This window comes from Mustela nigripes, chromosome 1, assembly GCF_022355385.1.
Source record: "Mustela nigripes isolate SB6536 chromosome 1, MUSNIG.SB6536, whole genome shotgun sequence".
NCBI lineage: Eukaryota > Metazoa > Chordata > Mammalia > Carnivora > Mustelidae > Mustela > Mustela nigripes.
In genome coordinates, this window is record NC_081557.1 from 5,344,493 (window position 1) to 5,364,030 (window position 19,538).

General features: G+C 51.7%; 1 protein-coding gene across 2 annotated transcripts in view; it reads left to right on the top strand.

The window, feature by feature from the left end:
- Nucleotides 1-2,225: 2,225 nt before the first annotated feature.
- Nucleotides 2,226-19,538, top strand: part of PC (pyruvate carboxylase) — a 94,010-nt gene continuing 76,697 nt past the window's right edge. Inside the window, exons 1-2 of one of the 2 annotated variants that reach the window (XM_059400464.1) lie at nucleotides 2,226-2,321; nucleotides 7,061-7,098. The gene's annotated coding sequence lies outside the window, so the exon portion shown is untranslated. Of the gene's footprint in view, nucleotides 2,322-2,414; nucleotides 2,479-7,060; nucleotides 7,099-19,538 lie in introns of those variants that run through there. The other variant, XM_059400474.1, reaches the window with a different exon arrangement.

The window sequence follows — 19,538 nt, forward strand, 5'->3', positions numbered from 1 at the left end:
CCCCAGAAAGGGATACAAGTAGTATTCTGCTGGTCATTTGGAGACCTCTGAGTTGGTGAGAATAATGGAGTCACACTCAAGAATCTGTGTTTCCCACTAGCAGGCACCTTGTCCCAAAGAGATTCCATCACTCGTGGTACAGACGCCCATACAGAGGGATGCTCGAAGTCATGTTAGGCTCTCCACTCAGGTTTTTGTCTGGGCAGTTTTCTCCATCTGGGATGGAGTATTCCTTCTAACTGTCCTCTCAGGGAGCTCAGCCTGGGGGTAGGAAAAAGCCCCAATGGAAAAGTTTCTTGTTTCCTAATCTAACTTGAACTAGATAATTTACATGTCTGCGTTAACTGTTCATACTTTTTCTGTTCATAGCAGTCCATTTTTTAGTTCTCAATTACTTTCTTTGTTCAGACCTCTGCCCGGTGGTTGTTGACATGGGAATCACCTGAGCCGGGCTGGAGCCACCCATTCTTTGCTCCAGACCCACAGGTTCACAGGGACCAGCCAGGGCTGACCTGACCTTCATAGCGCCTACAGCATGACCAGCCCTAGAGCTGGGCTTTGCCTTTCCTGAGGGACACGAGGGTCCACATTTTACATGTGCACAGTGAGGGATATAAGATACAGGCAGAAAATGTTGAAATCACGAGGTAGGCATGCTAGATGAATAATATGGGACTCAGTGTCTATCAAGTTCATCTGCTTATTTATTTCTTTATTTGAGAGAGAGAGAGAACGCACAAGCTGGGGAAGCTCCAGGCAAAGGGAAAGGGAGAAACAGGCTCCCAGCAGGAACTAGATCCCAGGACTGTGAGATCATGACCTGAGCCAAGGGCAGACACTTAACCAACTGAGCCACCCAGGCACCCAGGCACCCAGGCACCCAGCCACCCAGGCACCCAGAGTCCAATGGCTTCTAAGAGGAAATTCAATCCAGAGAGGGAGGGGCCCTGGCCAAGGTCACAGTGCTTTAATTCTTTCCAGCATTAATGAAGTTCTGATGCAGGGAAGTGTCCTAGGACGGGCATCTAATAGAATGTAAGCAATACGATGTGATGCCACAGGGCCTGTCTTTTCACCACTGTGCACTGGCATAGCACTAGGCTCATCATAGGTGCACAATCAAATGAATTGTTAATCGAATCACTACGTGGATCTGGAGAACTGGGATTCTAATTCTTGCTCTGCTACTAAAATAACTGTGTTGGACTGACCTACGTTGAAGTTCAGCCAGATAGGTGGAAGGAAGGACAAGAAAGTTGGAGAGACAAAACAGACAGAGAATGTGACAGACATGACAGGGAATGGAGTTGTAATATTTCTCCATACTCAATCAACAATTTCTGGTTAACAAGATGTTCTCATAGTCCTTGATCCTTACCACGGTCTGGAAGCGGGTTATTTTTCCTCCATGCCCTGATTACCATCTGGTGTACCCTATATTTTATTATGTCTTTTCTCTCAATGTAAAGCAGAGATTTTGTTTGGTTTTGGTCACTCTCATATCTCCTAATTGGCAGAGAGCCCAGCTTATGAAGCTTTCTGTTTAATCAAGCCTTCTAAACCTTCTAGGTCCCCAGGGGTCTCGATTTGCAGATTAAGAAACTGAGGCTCAGAGTGATGAGTTTGCTTGTCCAAGGTCAAACAGAGACGGACTCTTGCCCATCACCACCACTCCCACAGCTAAGGGACAAAATCACGCACACCCGTGTGGTACGACTGCCATCTCCTTCGCCCTGCCCTTCGCAAACCCTTTTCCTCTCCCCTTTTCCCCGTCAGCTCAGTGCATTTAAGTCCAGGCCAGATATCTTGAGTCCCCGTGCGATCTGTTATGCTTGCGGCTTTCGGAGACACGTGCTACTCGGGTGAATGAATCGCACCTCCCCACCCCCGCCGACAGCCAATCACAGCGCGCCGGAGCCCAGTTACTTCCGCCTATTGCGGGCGGAGGCCCCGGCGGTGCGGCCCACGTGGGGCTCTATGGACAAGGGAGTAGGCGGTGGTGCGGCAGGGGCGGGCTCTCCAAGCCTCCTCACCAATCCCGGGACCCGCCGGCGACGCGAGGGGCGGGGCTGACGTGGGGCGCCAAGGCTTAAACGTGACGGGTAGGCGGGGGGTAGGGAGGAGTCCTGAGCCGGGAGCGGTGAGTGACGGGAGTCACTGTCCAATAACAGGAGGGGATGGGCTGCCTGAGCCAATAAGAAGTCTGTAAGGCGGGGCCAGGACTGCAGCAAGTTCGGTTGCGCGGAAACCGCAGCTGTTCCCTGTCAGTGGAGGTAGCGGCGGTAGAGACGGTGGCGACGACTTGCGGCGGAGGCGCGGAGGTGAGTGCCGGCGGCGCTGCGCACCTTCCTGTACTCGAGGCGGGTCGGAGTGGGTGGGCGTGCGCCAGCACCGCCGCGGAGACGCTCATGTAAGGGTCGTGCGCGCCAAGGCGGTGCGGGCTCCACGAGTGACGGCTGGAGGAGACGGCGGCGGGCGGTGAGAGACGCGACGTGCGCCGCCCCTCCCTCCTCTTCCCTCCCCCTCCCTCCTCTTCCCTCCCCCTCCCCCTCCCACGGGGATGGCCGACCGGCGCGGGTCCACCCCCGCCCTCCTCCCTGCGCGCGCACGCGCTCCAGAGACCCTGCTCTGGGGTCCAGTCGCCCGGACCCCGGCCCGCCTCCTCGCCTGGCTCCGTCTGCCCCAGGTCCCCGTCGGCGGCCGGCGGCCTTACTCCTGCCCTCGGGCCCATTTTGCAGATGGAGAAACTGACGCGCGGAACCCTCAAATGCCAAGGGCGAGGTCCCTGAGCGTTGGAACCCAAGTCTGTCAGAATCGGCAGCCCAAGCGTTCCCCAACATACTAGAAGTTGCTTAGCCCTGCAGAAAGCCGTGGGGTGCAAGGCAAGGGTTTTCTGTGTTCCAGGCGCCTGCACTCCGACTGCCGTAGGGATTCTCGTAGTAACCCTGTCGGGATCCTCGGTTCCATGGATTTCGGAGGGGGAAGCAGCGATTCGTCCTAGGCTGCTCCGTGAGGAGGAGGAGGTGGGGATGGACTCAGCCCGTTATTCTCGGGCTTGTAGCAGTTTACAAAGTGCACTGGCCGGGGGCGGTGAGGAGCAGCGGGCGGTCCTGGAAGTTCCCTCCTGGGCACGGAATCGGAGCCCTGGCTTTGAGGACCTGCCCTGGCAGGTTCTTTCCAGCGGGACTTGTTTTGTGTACTTTTGAGTGAGTTGTTTCACCTCTCTCGAGCTCTTTCCTCATCAAACACATGCTGGGGTGAGGCCAAGTCCCTAGGCTCCTGGCAGCTTTGAAATGAGTCTTAAAAATCGAAACACTCCTTTTGTGAGCGAGAGGCGGCCAGGGCTGTTGTCCCCATTCTGCAGCTGAGAAAGTTGAGGCTCCAGGAAGTGCGGGTGTTTGCCAGATCCCAGTGTTAACCTCCATTGGCTTTGCCTTCCTTGGGGCCAGGAGCCCTGGTTTCCCTTGCCACCCTTTCCCTGCCTGCGATGCAGACACTTGTGGTGGGGTTGGATGTGCTTGGCGTTTGTGGTTACTGTCAGTGACAGCTTTTCTGTTTGCCCAGTGCTCATCCTAAGTCTGGAACTCTCCATGGCATTCTTTTGCACCCCTACCATGTTGGGAGTCCTAAACTGGGCATTGGAAGAAGACTTCAGAGGTGAGGTTAATCCTTGCCCTAGGACTGCTGGCAAACCGGGGAGAGAAAAAGAAAGAACCTAACCAGTGAGTCAGCGTGCCACAGATGTTTGTAGAGAGCCCAGCGTGGATGCAGCATGGTCTCTAGGAGGCCCCTAGGAAATTCAGTAAAGGCCCACAAATCAGACCACACACCAAGGCCAGGGAGAGGAGAAATAGGCGAGACTGGGGCAGGCTTCTTGGAGGAGGTGAGTCATGAGTCTTCTTCAGTTCCACTGGATCCTTCAGTGAAGAAGCAGTGATTGGATTTGAGCAATCCAGGTTTTATTATGGAGGAGAGTTGAGTTTAAGCAACTAAAACCTGTAAGATGAAGGCTGAGGAAGGTGTGGGGGAGAAGATGGGAGGAGTCGCACTTCCCACTTGAGTAGAAGTTTGGCCGGGCACTTTGAAGAGGCCTCTCCAGGAGATGTAACAAGGTGAGGGCGCTTGCTATGGTGCAGAAAAAGGCAGAAGTGAGATTGGGTCTGCAAGTGCAGAATGGGGTTTGGTTGGGCTCCGAGGGCCCAGCAGATACAGGTTGTGTGTGTCTGTGTTCTGTGTGAGCAAGCGGCCTCTGGTTCTTAGTGGCTCCCCTGCCCTGCCCTGCTGGAATGGGCTTTGTTCACCATAGTTGCTCAATATCTGTTTGTTGAATTGAATTCGGTTGCCAGCCAAAGTTTCCACAATTTGTCCCAAAGTCCCCTCTGTGCCTTATTCTCTATTCTCTCTCCCAAAGCCTGTGCCAGTTCTTACTTCCAGGATCATCCTTCTGGGAAGTTCGCCCTGCTGGGTAGCCTCCTGGACCCTTGCTTCCTCTGACGTACCAATACAGGCCACCTGCCTTCCCCCCCCCCCCTTTTCTTCTTTTTTGCCCTCTTCTTCACTTTCTCCTTGTTTCCCTTCTGGCACCCAGTACCCCAGGTGCTGTGCCAGGTGCCAGTCCTCCCAACAGTGCTCACAGAGGCCCTGGGATCATGGCAGGGTAGACTTCAGACCCAGGACATTCCAACTTGCAGTTCTCTGTGTCCCTCTGCCCTGTGACTTGTCAGTGCCGTGGACAAATGTTTCAGGTCAATTACTGGAAATGGCTCAAATTGGAAACCAGTGAGGAAGTTGGGGAACCAGGAAAGGGTCCCATTTAGGAACTGCACTGATGACTGTTCTAGGGCAGCGAATCTGGGAGGAAGGCCTGGCCAGGCCCCAGACCATGCAGATCTGTCACTGGCACGCTGCTGTATGAGCTGGACACCTCCCTTGAGTAGAATTTTCCTTGAGGATTAGGGTGGGCCTTCTTGTTGGCTGTCTCCCAACAGCATCTGACCCTCTTCTGATTGGGTCCTGACTCCTCCCATCCAGAGAGAGAGTGCCTGTGTGCGGGCTACTTTCTCACCGGAGGCCTCCTTTGCAGAAGTGGGCCATTTTGCCTGTTACTCTGAAACCTCATCTGGGCCTGACTCACTCTCCCTTGGTCTCTGTCCTAGTTGCTTCTAGTCTCAGTTGTAGACCTGTTCTTGAGCTGCCAAAGTAGGGCGCCATAGTAGACGTGGGAAATGATGGAAGGAAGAACATTCCTCTCACCCCCTGAACGAAAAGATGTGAGGCCATCTCTTGGGTTTTTTCTTCCATTTCTCTCCACAGGTACCTTCTTCTGCCTCTGCCTCATCTGAGACTGCTTGCCATCATCCCAGACTTGCCTTTTAGTGCCCCCCTCCGCCCCCCCGTCTTGTTCCTTGGCAACCTTGTTTTCTCTGACTCCTCCGGACTCAGGCTTTCCTGCATTATTAAGTCTTTACAAGTCTGTTCAGTTGGATGTGGGCTTTTGCTAATCCCACCGCATGTATTACTTGGTGAGGACAACAGCCCTACAACCAAGGGGCTGTTAGGCCCTCATGTACACGTCCGCCCCAGGCAGCCAGGCTCGGGGGTCTGTGCCTGGTTCCCTCTCCTGTATTACCTGTTTTCAAACTCTGTTAGCTTGCCCTCAACAACTTGCTCTTGGGCTTTTTGGAAACAGAGCCTGTACCTTCTGGCATGGCTGCCTCATGCAAGGTATGTGCTTGATAAATATTTTATTGACTTGAATGCCCCAAAGATTTCGAGCCTTGACATAATTTCTTAAGGCAGCTGATCTTCTTAAACATGGATTCAATCCATTCAGCAGCTTGCTGGCTTGTGTCTCCATTTTGCTCTTTACTGACCAATGGCTAGAGCTGACAGGTGTGGCTTCTCAGAAACAAGTGGTCCAGGGGTGCTGGGGTGGATCAGCCCATTAAGCATCTTGGCTTCTGCTCTTAGTCACGAGCTTGGGGTCCTGGGGTCATGGGATTGGCCCCCTGTCGGGCACCATGCTCAGCGGGTCTGCTTCTATACCCCCTGCCACCCCATGGTCACTTGCTCTCAAATAAGTAAAATGTTAAAAACAATAAAAAACCCCAAGTGGTCTGTAAAACTCCAAAAAATGATGGGCTTCTTTGGGTCTGAAACAAGGGATGTGCTCTCTTGTGTGTATGTTAGCACTAAAGGAAAAGATCTGAGGAAATAGGGAAGTAGGAGACAGACATATCAGCTCTCAGGTCACGTAAGACAGTTCTTAATTAGTGTCAAGTTGCTTGGTGAGACAGGAACCAGGCTCAGGGAATCCAAGGGGTAGGTAGCTCCTGAGGCTTGGAGACAGCTCTGCTGAGAAAGTGGGCATGGGCTGAATGGAGGTGGGCAGGAAGAGAAAACACTTCACAGAAAACAATCGGGACGCCTGGGTGGCTCAGTGGGTTGGGCCTCTGCCTTCGGCTCAGTTGGTGATCTCCATCTCAGGGTCCTGGGGTCGAGCACCGCCTCGGGCTCTCTGCTCAGCGGGGAGCCTGCTTTCCCCTCCCTCTGCCTGCTTGTGATCTCCGTCAGGTGAATAAATAAAATTTAAAAAAAAAAAAAAGGGTTTTAGAACTTCTCGTTCTTGTGTGGTGGGTGCCAGCAAAGGGTTTTACTCTAACGCTCCTTACTAAGCACGTTGGCTAATGTCTGCGAGCGTCCTTTGTACCAGGCTTCGTGCCAGTGGCTTGTGTGTGTTGCGTCACTGCGAACCGGGCAGGCTGGGTGCTGCGGTTACCCCCATTTCACAGATGAGAAAAGCGGCTTTGACTGGTTATGGGAATGGGTGACCGAGAGGCATGGGTGGGGCCCACACTGTTGGCCACCCACACTGTTGGACAAGGGCCAGGATGCTCTCAGCCCTGTGCTGTCCTGGCCTCCCACCCCCGCCCCAGGTCCCTAAGATGGAAGCAAAGGAACAGGTCGCTGGATTCTAGAGCTGTGTTCTTGCCACTCCTGGGTTCTCTGGGGGAATGCCTGAAGAAATGAAGATAACACTTCTTTTTTTCTTTTACTTTAGATAGCAGCTGCCTTCTGAGAGCCGACAGAAAACTGAGGGTAAGTCCGTGCCTGGTAAGTCCATGCCTCATTCCAGGCCCCTGGGATGCACGTGGGTCTTCTCCAGGAGCAGGTGTAGAGGTTCGCAGTCCTGGCATGTCAGTCATCAAGTTCAATAAATAAAAGAGGCCGAGCTCTGAGTTTTGGAAAATAGAAGCAGTCCTTGTCTGTTCCTGATCTCTCGTGGTTTACCCGGGAAAGTGACATCTGGTTCTCCGCTGGCCTCAGTTGGTAGCCGGCAGCCTGTGCAGGAGGCCTGATGTCTGGAAGGGTGCGGCTGGGGAAGCTAGTTAAGGGGGCGCAGCAGAGCTTCTCAGGACCCCAAGAAGCAGGTCTAGGGCTGGGCAGTCTCAGGGAAGACCCCTTGAGTCAGTGGGTAGAGCAGGCAGCCAGGCAGTGGGGGACTCGGGGAGGTGTGAAGCTGGACATGGGAGGGGCTCTGTCGGCTGGCTGTAAAAACACTTGACCTGTTTCCAGACAAGGACACCCAGCCTTCGGGAGGCCCAGCGATAAGGGGGTGAAGGGGTGAAGTTGGACCTTCTTTGCCCACATAGTGCTCCGGCAGCCCTGTCCCGTGAAACCAGCTGCTGCTCTTGCACAGGGTTTCCCCAATGCCCGGTCTGAGTGCATCCCCTTGGGCAGGAATCTACCTAGTGACCCACTCCTGTCTCCCGCTGCTCGTCCAGCACGAACATCCTGGCCTGGCCCGAGCCTCGCTCTCTGGCGCGCCCACCTGTGTTTCAGGCACTGATCATGGCTCTTGCCCACACCCGGAGGCAGGTCGCTTCATAGCCAGGTGCTCTGGCGGCTTCGTGGTTCCCAACTTTCCCCAGAGCTCAGACTCTGTGCTCAGGGCGAAGCTTCCTTGGCGTTGGGATTCTTGAGTTTCCGCCCATTGTGTGGGGATTTTTCTCAGGTGACCGGTCATGACCCAGGCGTTGTTCTGACATGTTCTGAGATGTTCCCACAGCCCTCTCTAGTTCTAGGTCTTGGACCAGCCGTGGCCGGTTTCCACTCTACGTTTGTGTTTGCTTTGAAAAGCGGGTGGAGTGGGGTGCCTGGCTGGCTTAGTGGGTAGGACATGCGACCCTTGATCTCAGGGTTGTGAGTTCAAGCCCCACATTGGGTGTGGAGCCTACCTTAAAAGAAAAAAAAATTCTCATCACATGAAAAGCAGGTAGAGTAAAGGCCTGCTTTATGGCCATGGATACGGATTTTTGATGGACTGTACTCTCCACAAAGGTTCCACTGCCCTGTTCTCTCTGCTTGCTCTCGCCTTCTGTTCTTGGTTGGTGGAGTGGAACGTTACTGCCCATACTTGTGTCCCTTCGAGGAGAGCGGGGTGAGTTGGGTGAGAGCCCTAACCACCTGTCTCACGCAGCTGAGAAATGGGGGCCCGCAGAAGGCTGATTAGCAGAATCCAAGATTCTGGCCTTCCCCCCGCTTCTTAAAGAGTGCCCTCTTTTCTTATCTGTCTTCCCCCAGATCCATCAGCAAGGGAACATTAGTTGCCAGGAAGGGCTGCCTTTGACCATGTCTTCTGATCTGTTAAGGCTTGTCTGGTGCTTCATCCCCAAGTCCCCGCCGAGTCCTTGGAGTTTTCCTTGGTTACTGAACTAAGACTGCCACAGAAGGTGGCTGCCCTGTCCTCCTCTGCTGTCTCCTTGGTGATCCTAGAGGGAGGGGGATGGGAGTGTGTTGTTGTTGTCTTAGGTAGCATGCCAGAAGGTGGGGCGGAGGTCATCCCAGCACCCCCTCATCGCCACCGCTGTCCCATAGCTCCTTACCCTGATTGGCCTGGAAGCCGGAGAAGGCGGGCGGGCGGGCGGATGGCCAGGGCTGCTCTGAGTGCGTTTCCACCAGCTGTGTGTGGAGTGGGGCCAGACTCCACATGTGGCAGCTCCCCTCCCTCCCCACAGACATCCATCCCTGGCCGGGGCCTTAGGGAAAATTCCGTGCTTGCTCTGTGCTGAGTCATGCTTAGTCTCTAGGATCTGTGTGGCACCTTTTGCATGTCTGTCACTGGCCAGCCCAGGGTCTGGGAGGGACTGTGGTTACTCCGGAGCGCGCGTGCTCTGATCTGTTGTATTTGCACATCAGTGTCTGCTTCGAGTGCTTTTACTGCTGTGTTGTTCATCAGTGTGAAATTTATTAATATGAAATCGTTAATAATAAATGTATTGTTTATTCTGGAGAGGGTGCAGAGGGGCAGAGGGGAGGGAGAGACAATTTTAAACAGGCTCCATGCCCAGCATGAGCTGACATGGGGCTCAGTCTCACAACCCTGAGATCATGACCTGAGCAGAAATGAATAGTCAGATGCTTAACCAACTGAGCCAGCCAGCCGGTGCCTCTACTCTTTTAAATTTTGCTTTTAAGTAAAGCCTATATATTTTTCTGTTCTGTTTATGATTCTAGAAAATTCTAACCAGTTTGAAGGGACCTTTTGATGAGGACTTGATTCCTTTGTGAACTTAATTCATTTGAAAATTTTAAATTGAATTTGTAAATTGCATTCAACTTTCTTTGTTTTAATACTTCCAGTTGTCTGCTTAACAAACATCCCTAATGCTTAAATAATCCCTGTAAGTCTAATAAATTAACCTGACAAATTCTCTTAAACATTCTTAGTATTGTTTTATGTTTTAACATTTTGAAGTTATTCTGCTCACTTCATTGAGGTATCGTTAACATAATAAATCGCTCATCTTCCGTGTACACTGTATGTACATATGGGGAAACATACACTGTATGTTTCCCCGTATGTTTCCTCTTGGGAGACCTTAACCACAGTTAAGACAGTGAACACATCCATCACCTCTGAAAGTGTCCTCGTGCCCCTCGGTGGGCCCCCCCCCCCCCCACTGCTCTCCGCTTCTCCCTTCCCGAGTACCCACTGAGCTGCTTTCTGTTACTGTAGATAACAGTTTGCATTTCGGGGAATTTTACATAAGTGGAATCGTAGAGTGTGTATCCTGTTTTTGTTTGGCTTCTCTCGCTCAGCACACTTATTTTGAGATTTGTCCGTGTTGCCGCACCCATCAGTAGTCCTTCCCCGTTGGCTTCTGGGTAGCAGTCCAGTATGTGGGTGCCCCACAGTCTGTTTGCTAATTCACCTGCCGTTGGTCATTTCAGTTGTTTCCAGTTTTGGGTGGTGCCAAATAAAGCTGCTCTGCATGTTTGTGTCCAAGTCTTTATCGGGCACATAGTTAGTTCCTTTCTCTTGAGCAGTCATGTGGCGGTGGAGTGGCCAGAGCATATGGTATGTGTATATGTAACAGAACTTGCCCCGTCTTCTTCCAGAGTGTCTGTGCCATCTTACACGCCTACCCGTGGTGTACGAGCTCCAGTCTCTCCACATCTCGCTGGCCCTGGTTATGGTCAGTCCTCTAAATTTTAGCCATTCTAAAAGACATGTGTTGGTGTCTTGTGGTTTCAGTGTGAATTTCCTTGGTGGCTGATGATAGTGAGCATCTTTGAGTGTGTGTACTCGTTCGTCATCTGCCACACTGGTTTTAAACTTAATAAAATCCTTAAAATCATGTCTGATTTTAATCGGAATCTTGAGACTGACTTGTTAATTCTGAACAGACTGAATTCCCTTGAATTGAAGTGCATAAAATAACAGATACGTGCAGATTTCTTTACTCAAAATTATAAATACTATAGTTTCTATTTTCTTGGGCATGTTTATTCTTTTTTTTTTTTTTTTTAAAGATTTTATTTATTTATTTGACAGAGAGAGAGGTCACAAGTAGGCAGAGAGGCAGGCAGAGAAAGAGGAGGAAGCAGGCTCCCCACCAAGCAGAGAGCCTGACGCAGGGCTCCATCCCAGGACCCCTGAGATCATGACCCGAGCCGAAGGCAGAGGCTTAACCCACTGAGCCACCCAGGTGCCCTGGGCATATTTATTCTTAATGCTTTAACTTCATGGAATTATAGAATCTTTAATTGCTTAGATTTCAAACTATAGTAAGTTATTTTCCTAAGCAACTTCAGGAGTTTCTTTCTGGACTAGATGACATTTCTTTGTAATTCAAGAGATTGCTGGCCAGGATGAAACTAGGTCTTTTCCTTTGAGGACACCTGCTAAGCAGAGTCCTGATTCATTGCCGTTTTGCTCCCAAATGGGGAGAGCCTCACAGCCCATATGCCCCAGATCAAAGCATCACATCGCCTGATCTTCTTGCCACAGAACTCTACACTTTCCCACCCAGGCTGCCATACCGTGTGACTGGATCACTGGATTCAATTAAACTATTTAAGGCTTCATTTCTCATGCACTATGGCTGCAAAATAGGTGGAATTAAAAGTACAAATTAGGTGGAATTGAGGTTCTGTGTATCTTCCAGAACTTGCTCTGACCAGGGACTATCTGTAAAATCAGGCCAGTGACCCAGCAGTTCTAGAATTTCGAGTCCCAGTCTTCTGGGTCTAGATCTGGCATTCCAACCCCCACCCATCAGTTGCTTACATCTTCTCAAATGAAGAGAAAGGGAGGCTGGGACTTCGGAGGACTGGTGGTTTCCGGTCAGTCTTGGTTACCAAGAAATCCTGGCGCCAGCAACCCACGCCTGCCTTTTCCCTTTCTTCAGGTTTACCTTCCTAGAAATGGTGAGAACCCTGACTTCACCCTGACCTTGCAGTACAGGGCTACTGATCTCTTTGGAGGGGCCATTACTATCAGATTCTTTTTATGGATTTGTTGTTAGATGATGAATGTGGACTTGCATTCCCATCCTCGTCACTGAGTGTGGCCTCAGGAAACTTTGTGGGTAGTTAGTGGGACCTGGTTGAAAATGCTTTGCTGTTTGAAATACAGTCTGTGTTCAGCTTTGGCTCTGAGTTTCCCCTTCAGGTGGTGAAGCGGTAGTGTGTGACAATGTAGAGCGTATTGGAGTTTATTGATGGCGGTGACCTCCCTGCGCTAACAGAATCTCTGTTCAGAGAGAGAGGAAGGGGCTCTCCTCCACCACAGGCAGGGCATTAAATGACGGGGGACAGAGAGATCACACGTAAAACTTAGAGTAAATAAATAAATAGAGCATTCAGCACAGCAATGCCAGTTCTAGACATGACAAACTGGGCTGTTCAGATCCACATGTTCATAGCAGAAAATGGGAAACCGGGGCATCTGGCTGGCCCAGTTAATGGAGCAGGTGACTCTTGATCTCTGGGTTATAAGTTCCAGCCCCACACTGGGTGTAGAGATGACTTAAAAATAAATCTTAAAAATGGAAAAAATGAAAGAAAATGGGAAACCACCAACACACACATCAAAAAAGTGTCGCCGCATGTGTAGTCTGTTCAGTGTCATACAGCACAGCTTTGAAAATAGCCCATGTTACCCCAATCAAACTTGCTTTCTAATTTGTTACCTTAGAACAAGGTGCTTTTATTGGAGAAAGGTATATTATGAAACAGAATGTGTAGCATCTCCTTTTTGGTTATTTTGGAATGTTATACCAAAATTTTTTCCCTGGATGCTGGAATTACAAAATTACGTGTTTAAATTTTTGTTTTGTTTTGTTTTGTTTTGTTTTGCTGTGTCTTTTGATTTTGAATAACCAGCTTTAAAAAAAAAATGCAGAGAAGGGTGCAACTCACAATACTGTGTGGCACTTAAGAGCAGGGACTGGGTTTCAACTATCAGAATTCCTCTCTTTTGGACGCCTGGGTGGCTTAGTCACTTAAAGCATCTTCCTTCAGCTCAGGTCATGATCACAGGGTCCTGGGATCCATAATGATCCCTGGGTCACTGGGCTCCGTAAGATTTTTTTTTTTTAAAGATTTTATTTATTTATTTGACAGAGATCACAAGTAGGCAGAGAAGCAGGCAGAAAGAGGAGGAAGCAGGCTCCCCGCAGAGCAGAGAGCCCGATGCAGGGCGACCTGAGCTGAAGGCAGAGGCTTTAACCCACTGAGCCACCCAGGCGCCCCAACAAGGGATCTTTGGTAAGGTTAAGAGCTGATTTCTCCCTGCAAACCACAGAGGCCGGAGGCAGTAGGATGAACACTGATGTCTAATGAGGCAAACTTTCAATGTATTTGACCTTTGAGTCTGAGACAGCTTGGTTCTCTTCTATCCTCAGGGATGACATGTCAGTTTAGTCCCTAACTAACAATTGAGGTCCTTTCACACTTGATCTGCATGAAGTCTTTTACCAAATTTCCCTCCCCAAGTATTTCTAGAAATGCCTAGGAGATGCTTATTCTGTGTTCTAGCAAGCCAAGAACATAATAGGCCCCCCAGAATATTTGTTCAATGAATGAAATCTGCCTGGGTTGCTTCCTTCTTTGGCTAGCTGTCTGTCTACTCTTGTGCATGGGACCTCATTCTCCCTGTCTCAGAGTTACTGCCTCTCTCCTCATACCTCCTCATTTTGCCTGAAAGATGCAGACCATGGGGTGCCTGGGTGGCTCAGTGAGTTAAGCCTCTGCCTTCAGCTCAGGTCATGATCTCAGGTTCCTGGGATTGAGCCCTGCATCAGGCCCTCTGCTCAGTGGGGAGTCTGCTTTTCCCCTTTCTCTCTGCTTGCCTGCTGCTCTGCCTACTTGTGATCTCTCTGTCAAAAAAAACCAAAATCTTTAAAGAAAAAAAGATGCAGACCAACCAGTTTAATAGCTTCTCGAAGTACAGCTTTTAAAAATATTACTGGAGGGGCACCTGGGTGGCTCAGGTTAAGCCTCTGCCTTCGGCTCAGGTCATGATCCCAGAGTCCTGGGATGGAGCCCCACATCGGGCTCTCTGCTCAGTGGGGAGCTTGCTTTCCCCCTTTCTCTCTGCCTCCCTCTCTGTCTACTTGTGAGCTCTCTCTGTCAAATAAATAAATAAAATCTTTAGAAAAAAATATTACTGGACATTTCACAAAATGTTATTGACTGTTTAGGGAATAGCAGAATGGAATTACGAGACAGAAAAAAGAAAGTTTTGCCTCAAGAAAAATAGAACAGCTGCTATAATCTAATAGAGGCAGCTTCTCCCCTGCCCATGATGCACAGTCAAGGTTTCAGCAGATACTGGAGTTTTAATCCCAGGCAGCACTTCCAGGACACCGCTGCGCCGCCTGCCTGTGTTCTGTTGCTTCTGTCGTTGGAAACGCTCCTCGTAGGTGTAGAGTCCTTTCCAGAGTCATCATGTCGTCAGACAGTTCTTACTGGCACTGGTCAAGGTCAGGGATTTGCTGTTTGTGGATGACAGCAGAGGCTAGAGGGCTTCAGTGAGGCAACCGGCTCCGCCAGGAAGCTTTGAAAGCAGCACCTTGATGCCTGGCCTGGGGTCCTCCCTGCTGCCCCACGGGGGATCAGAAGTGACGTGGCTGTGGCGCGGGGACATGTGCGCGGGGACGTGTGCGCGGGGACGTGTGCGCGGGGCTGAAGCGATCACCCTGAAACTCAGTCTTCCCGGCTTCATAGTTCCTCTCCTGACAGCGGTTTGTACCTTCCTCCGTTAGAACTGTTTGTGGTCACTTGGACTTCGGGCCATTTGGGAGCCTCCCTGCCAGGGCTGAAGCCTGGGCCACTTCCGTGAGACCTGAAGTTTGGCTCCGTCTTCCGGGCTTTTGCCGGTTTGGTTCCAGCCGGTTGCAAGGCCACAGTTGGTGTTTTTATCAACCCGAGCCATCTTTCCCTCCTTTTTCCCTCCGATGGTCTTAAATGGCAGTTCGAGTATCTGGCAGGATAAATTCCCCCTGACCTAATCCTGCGGGTCACAGCTGAACGCTTTAAGAAGGGCAGAGGTAACTGCTGTGCGGATTCCAAGAAACTTCTCTTCAGGCAATTGCTGTGACCCTGTGGCAGGCATTGCCCTTTGCTAGATGCGGTGGGGTCACCAGAGTGGGGATCCGACATGGCCCTTGCCCTTGGTCACGTATCCCACGGCTGGGGGGAGGAGGCAGGCATGTGCCGGGGCACGGGATGTGCTCGCTTGGGAACGAGGGGCCACCGCAACTGGCCCTCACCATGGGCTGTGTCTGTGCCCGGGAGATGCTCAGTGCCAGGCTGGAGGCCAGCGCTTCCCAGAGACGTGGCTAAGTGCAGGGCTCTGGAGTCAGGTGGTCAGGAGTGGAGTTTGGCCCTTTCCCAGCCCTGTCACTTCTGGCAAGTTCCTGAGTCCCTTTGAGCCTTGGTTTCCTCCTCTAAAATACAGGCAATAAAACCTGCCTCGCAGGGCCATTCTCCCCGTTCCAGGCGCGAACACAGTCCCCAGGAGTTTCTCAAAACCCCATTTGCCCGTGGGGAAATTTAATTCCCAATGGGGAATTAAACGAGATCACTTCGATGAAGCGGCCCCGGCAGACCCGTCATCGTGGTGGCTGTGTTGGTCGTACTGGGGGAGGACGGCCGCAGGGGAGCCGTGTGGGGCAGAGCGCAGGAGCCCGAGGGCCTGCAGGTTGCGGGCACGGGGTCGGGTGCGTGGCTACTCAGGATGGACTTCTTGGGAGAGCTGGCTCTGAGACAGGGGGTCCTATTTGGGCTGGCAGAGAGTGTGGTGTCTAGATGGGGTATCCTCTCCCAGATGTGAGGGCCCCCAGATGTGGGGTGGACGCCTGGGCACGGGCAGTGACGGCATTCAGCTGAGGCAGAACAAAGGAAGTGGAGGTGTATTGACTACAGCGAGGGAGCAGAGGACAGGACAGGACGGCAAAGCAGAGACTGCCCGAGGCAGTGGTGGGGGTGAGGAGGTGCCGGGGCAGAATTCTCCCTATTTGGGTAACTGCCAAACTGGCTGTAAGTAGCCCATTGGTTAGTTAGGGCCTGTGAGTACTTTGAGGTGAGTCGCCCAATGGTCCTGTCGGCATTCAGCCCAGGGGCGCGCTGGGGACACTTTCTCCATGTCATCGCTTAAGCCTGTTGGCCTGAAAGCCGCCTCTACAGAGAGGAGAGGACAGCATTCGAGTGGCGGTGCATGGAGACAAGTCACGGTGCTGGGAAAAGCTGCCCATCGGGAAGGGCGATGCCCCAGCCTCGCTGGGGGGCGGAAGACGGGGGAAGCCCCTGGAGGGTGGAGGTTCGCACCTGCTGTGTCCGCTGCTAGACCCACCGGCCCTGCACTTAGGAAACCCCATTGGAAGAATGGCTGCTGTTGGGGGGTTTATTCCCTGAATGGCCAGCTGCCTGCTGGGGTCTGAGACGGCGAGAAGCAGTCCGAGAGGCTTGAGCGCGCGACCTCCCACGGGCAAATGGGGTTTTGAGAAACTCCTGGGGACTGTGTTCGCGCCTGGAACGGGGAGAGGCAGGTGTTCCGGGCGGGAGAGCAGCTCTGAGAAGCGGCTGTTGTAGGGACTCCGACCGGGCGGCCGTGGGCCGGAAGGAGCGGGTGCGCTCCGGAAGGAAGGTCGCCTTGGGTGCAGTGCGGGAAGGAGTCCGCTCGAGTTTTCAACTCTGCCTCCGTCTAGAGATGCAGAGATGCAGAGATGCAGAGCTGGAAAAACAGCCGCATTCGTCGAGCCGAAGAGACAGACCCGACAGGCCTGACACAGGGAGTTGGCGTGGAATGGCGCGGTTGGGCTGGGCTGTTAGGCCCCACGCTCCGTTTCCTGAGAAATCGAGTTTGCTTGAGACCAGAGCAGCTAGTCCTGAAAACGCACTTGGAGAAAACATGCGGAGAGAGAGAAAGCAAAGTTCCTGAACCTCCCCAGCTGTTGCCTCCTAGGGCCTGCCCTTTCCTGCCGATTTTAGGGCAGGAGCTGCTGACAGGGCCCAGGTGAGAGCCCGGCGTGTCGTCTGCACGGTGGCCTGTCGGAGCCCCCGGCCCCTTGGTTGGCTGGCGGGGCTCTTCAGGAGAGAAAGGGCTTCCAGTAATTGCAACTTTCCCTTTCCTTCCAAGGCTGGGGAGGTGGAAGCTGGAACTGCCTGGCATTTACTCTAGGCAAAACGGTGTATTTGTGGAGGTTAAATTTGAGAGGTTTTATTCTTCACGTGTTTTCGGAGCAAGGGGAGGGAGGCATGCTGGGGGGGTCCTCCCTGCGCACTCCGCACGCGCACTTATGACTCTGCCTCTGTTCTTCCTCCACCTGCTTTGTTCTGTGTTTCCCGTGCTGGGGCTTTGCAGTGGCGTTTGGTGAGCGGGACAGGCGGGTGGGGCTCCTGCTGAGGGCCGTTGAGACCCGTCCTGAGTGAGGGGATGGCGGCTTTCCCTTCCACACACAGGTCTGCATCCAGTCCTGTAGCTGGCCTCACTCTTGGTTGTTTTTACAGCTCTCAGTCTGTTTTCCTCCTCCTCCTAGCTCACTTCCCCAGCTGGAGAGAACTCCGCTTGAAACGGGGTTTCTTCCCCAGGAGGCAGATGAAGGGCATGTGCAGGGCAGAGGCCAAATACCGCCGTTTCTAGCAGATTCATGGTCCCAGGAGGACATTTCAGCCACCGTCTCTCTGAGGTTTTTGTCCCAGATCAGTAAGCCAAGCAGAGTAAGCCCAAGGGTCCAGTCAGTGTTGGGTTCCCGTCGGAAGATCTCTCATGGTGGGTTTTCACCCACAACACTTCAGACACTAAATGCGTGGTATTTTTCCTAACACAACCAATGTTCTGACTGATACCAACTGGGTGTCCTAAGTTTAATTCAGTTCTGACACTAACCACCTGGAGTTCATGCAGACCCCTTGGGTTAAGGGCTCATTCACAATAGATGGCCTCCAGTTCACAGGCTGGTCACAAATGCTGCGTTGCCTTACTTCTGACCGACAGGCTGTAAGATGGCGTTCCCAGGAGCACCTCCCTGGGTCTGATCATTTGCTCTGACGGCTCACAGAACTCAGGGAGAGACTTTACTTTACTTAGGTTTACTGATTATTATAAAGAATGCAAATGAACAGCCAGATGAAGGGGTGCTTTGGGTAAAGTCCAGAAGGATCCTGAGCACAGGAACTTCTGTTCCAGTGGAGTTGGGGGGACGCCTCCCTTCCAGCACGCGGAGGCATTCGCCAGCAAGCAGCTTTCTGAACTCTGTTGTTGAGGGTATTTATGGAGGGTTCATTATGCAGGCATGATTGGCTATTCGTGATTAACTCCATCTTTAGTCTCCCTTCCTGAGGCCCAGGGATGGGGCTGAGCCATCCAACCCTCTAATCTCACCTTTGGTTCCTCTGGCAACCAGCCCCCTCCTGAACTCTATCTAGGGGCACACCAAGAGTGATCTCATTAACATAGACTCTGGTGTGGTTGAAAAGGGCTTGTTGTGAATAGTAAAAGACACCCCCCCCCCCCCCGCCCTCCGTCTCTGGAAATTGCAGGGGTTTTAGGATCTCTTATGCCAGGGAAACCGGGAATAAAGACCAAATTCCTATTTATTATTAGAGTATCACAGGGTCCCTGTAGGATTCTGGACTTGGATGGGCTGCGGTACCCTTGCGGTGAAATCTTTGGGATGGTGGAGTGCCTTCAGCCCTGAGAACTGAGGTCTGCTGGAAAACCTACAGAGGAGTCAGGATGCCCAGGTGTGACCCAGGCAATGGCCCTCGGGGCGTGGTTTTGGAATATAGGTGAAGTTCAGTGAGGTGAGGTCCAGAGCCGACTGATAAAGGATTCTTGAGACGTCTTTGGTGCAAAATGGTGGTCTGTTAAAGCTCGAGGACAGGACCCGTGGGCAGAGAGAGCTGCTGCGCTGGCATTGTGAGGGGTGGCTGGTTGTACACTTGGCTGGGTGTGGGGGTGGGTAGGGGGGGTGCGTGGGGGGAGTAAGGAAAAGGGTTTCAAAAGAACTTTCATATGCTAAAGAAGACATTCGAGATATTGGAGGCCTTACCATTGTCAAGTTAATACTGTTTTTCCCCTTTAGCAGGGTGTTAACATGAAGACAGTTGGGAGATTTCTGGAAGAATGTCAACCTGTCCCACCCCGGAGTGGGGGTGTGTGTGTGCAGGGGGTCAGCTTCTGCTGTCTTCAGCCAGCTTTCTGCTCCCTCATCCCTAGAGGCACCACACGTGGGCCTAGTCTTCTTACAACAAGTTTACCACTTGGTAAAGCAGGGGTTAGGGTTTAACTTAAAAAAAAGAAAAGAAAAAGAAAAAAAAGCATGTGTTTTAGCTAAGTAATGTTTGCATCTGACACAATAGAGGTATACAGAAGCTTTGTTTTGTGATCTCTTGAAACCTAGTTCCGCTCCCAAGAGGCCCCCTCTGGTTCAAGTGTCTGGTCTGTCCTTTTAGAGATGATGGGTCCATTTAAAATACAAATCTATTTCTATTCCTTTTTCCTCCTATCCTCTCTCTCTGCTCCATGCCATTTTCACTTACCAGTGTGTTAGAGATCTTCCCGTATCAGTACAGACATGGGCTTCGCTCTTTAAAAGCCGTGTAACATTCCATAGCTTTTCTTTCTTTCTTTTTTTTTTTTTGGCCATATGTTTACTACAAAATGTATTGCACAGAAGAGGTATTTAAAACATATGCATACATTAAACATAAGGATCCATTAAAACAAAATAATAGATGTTTATGTT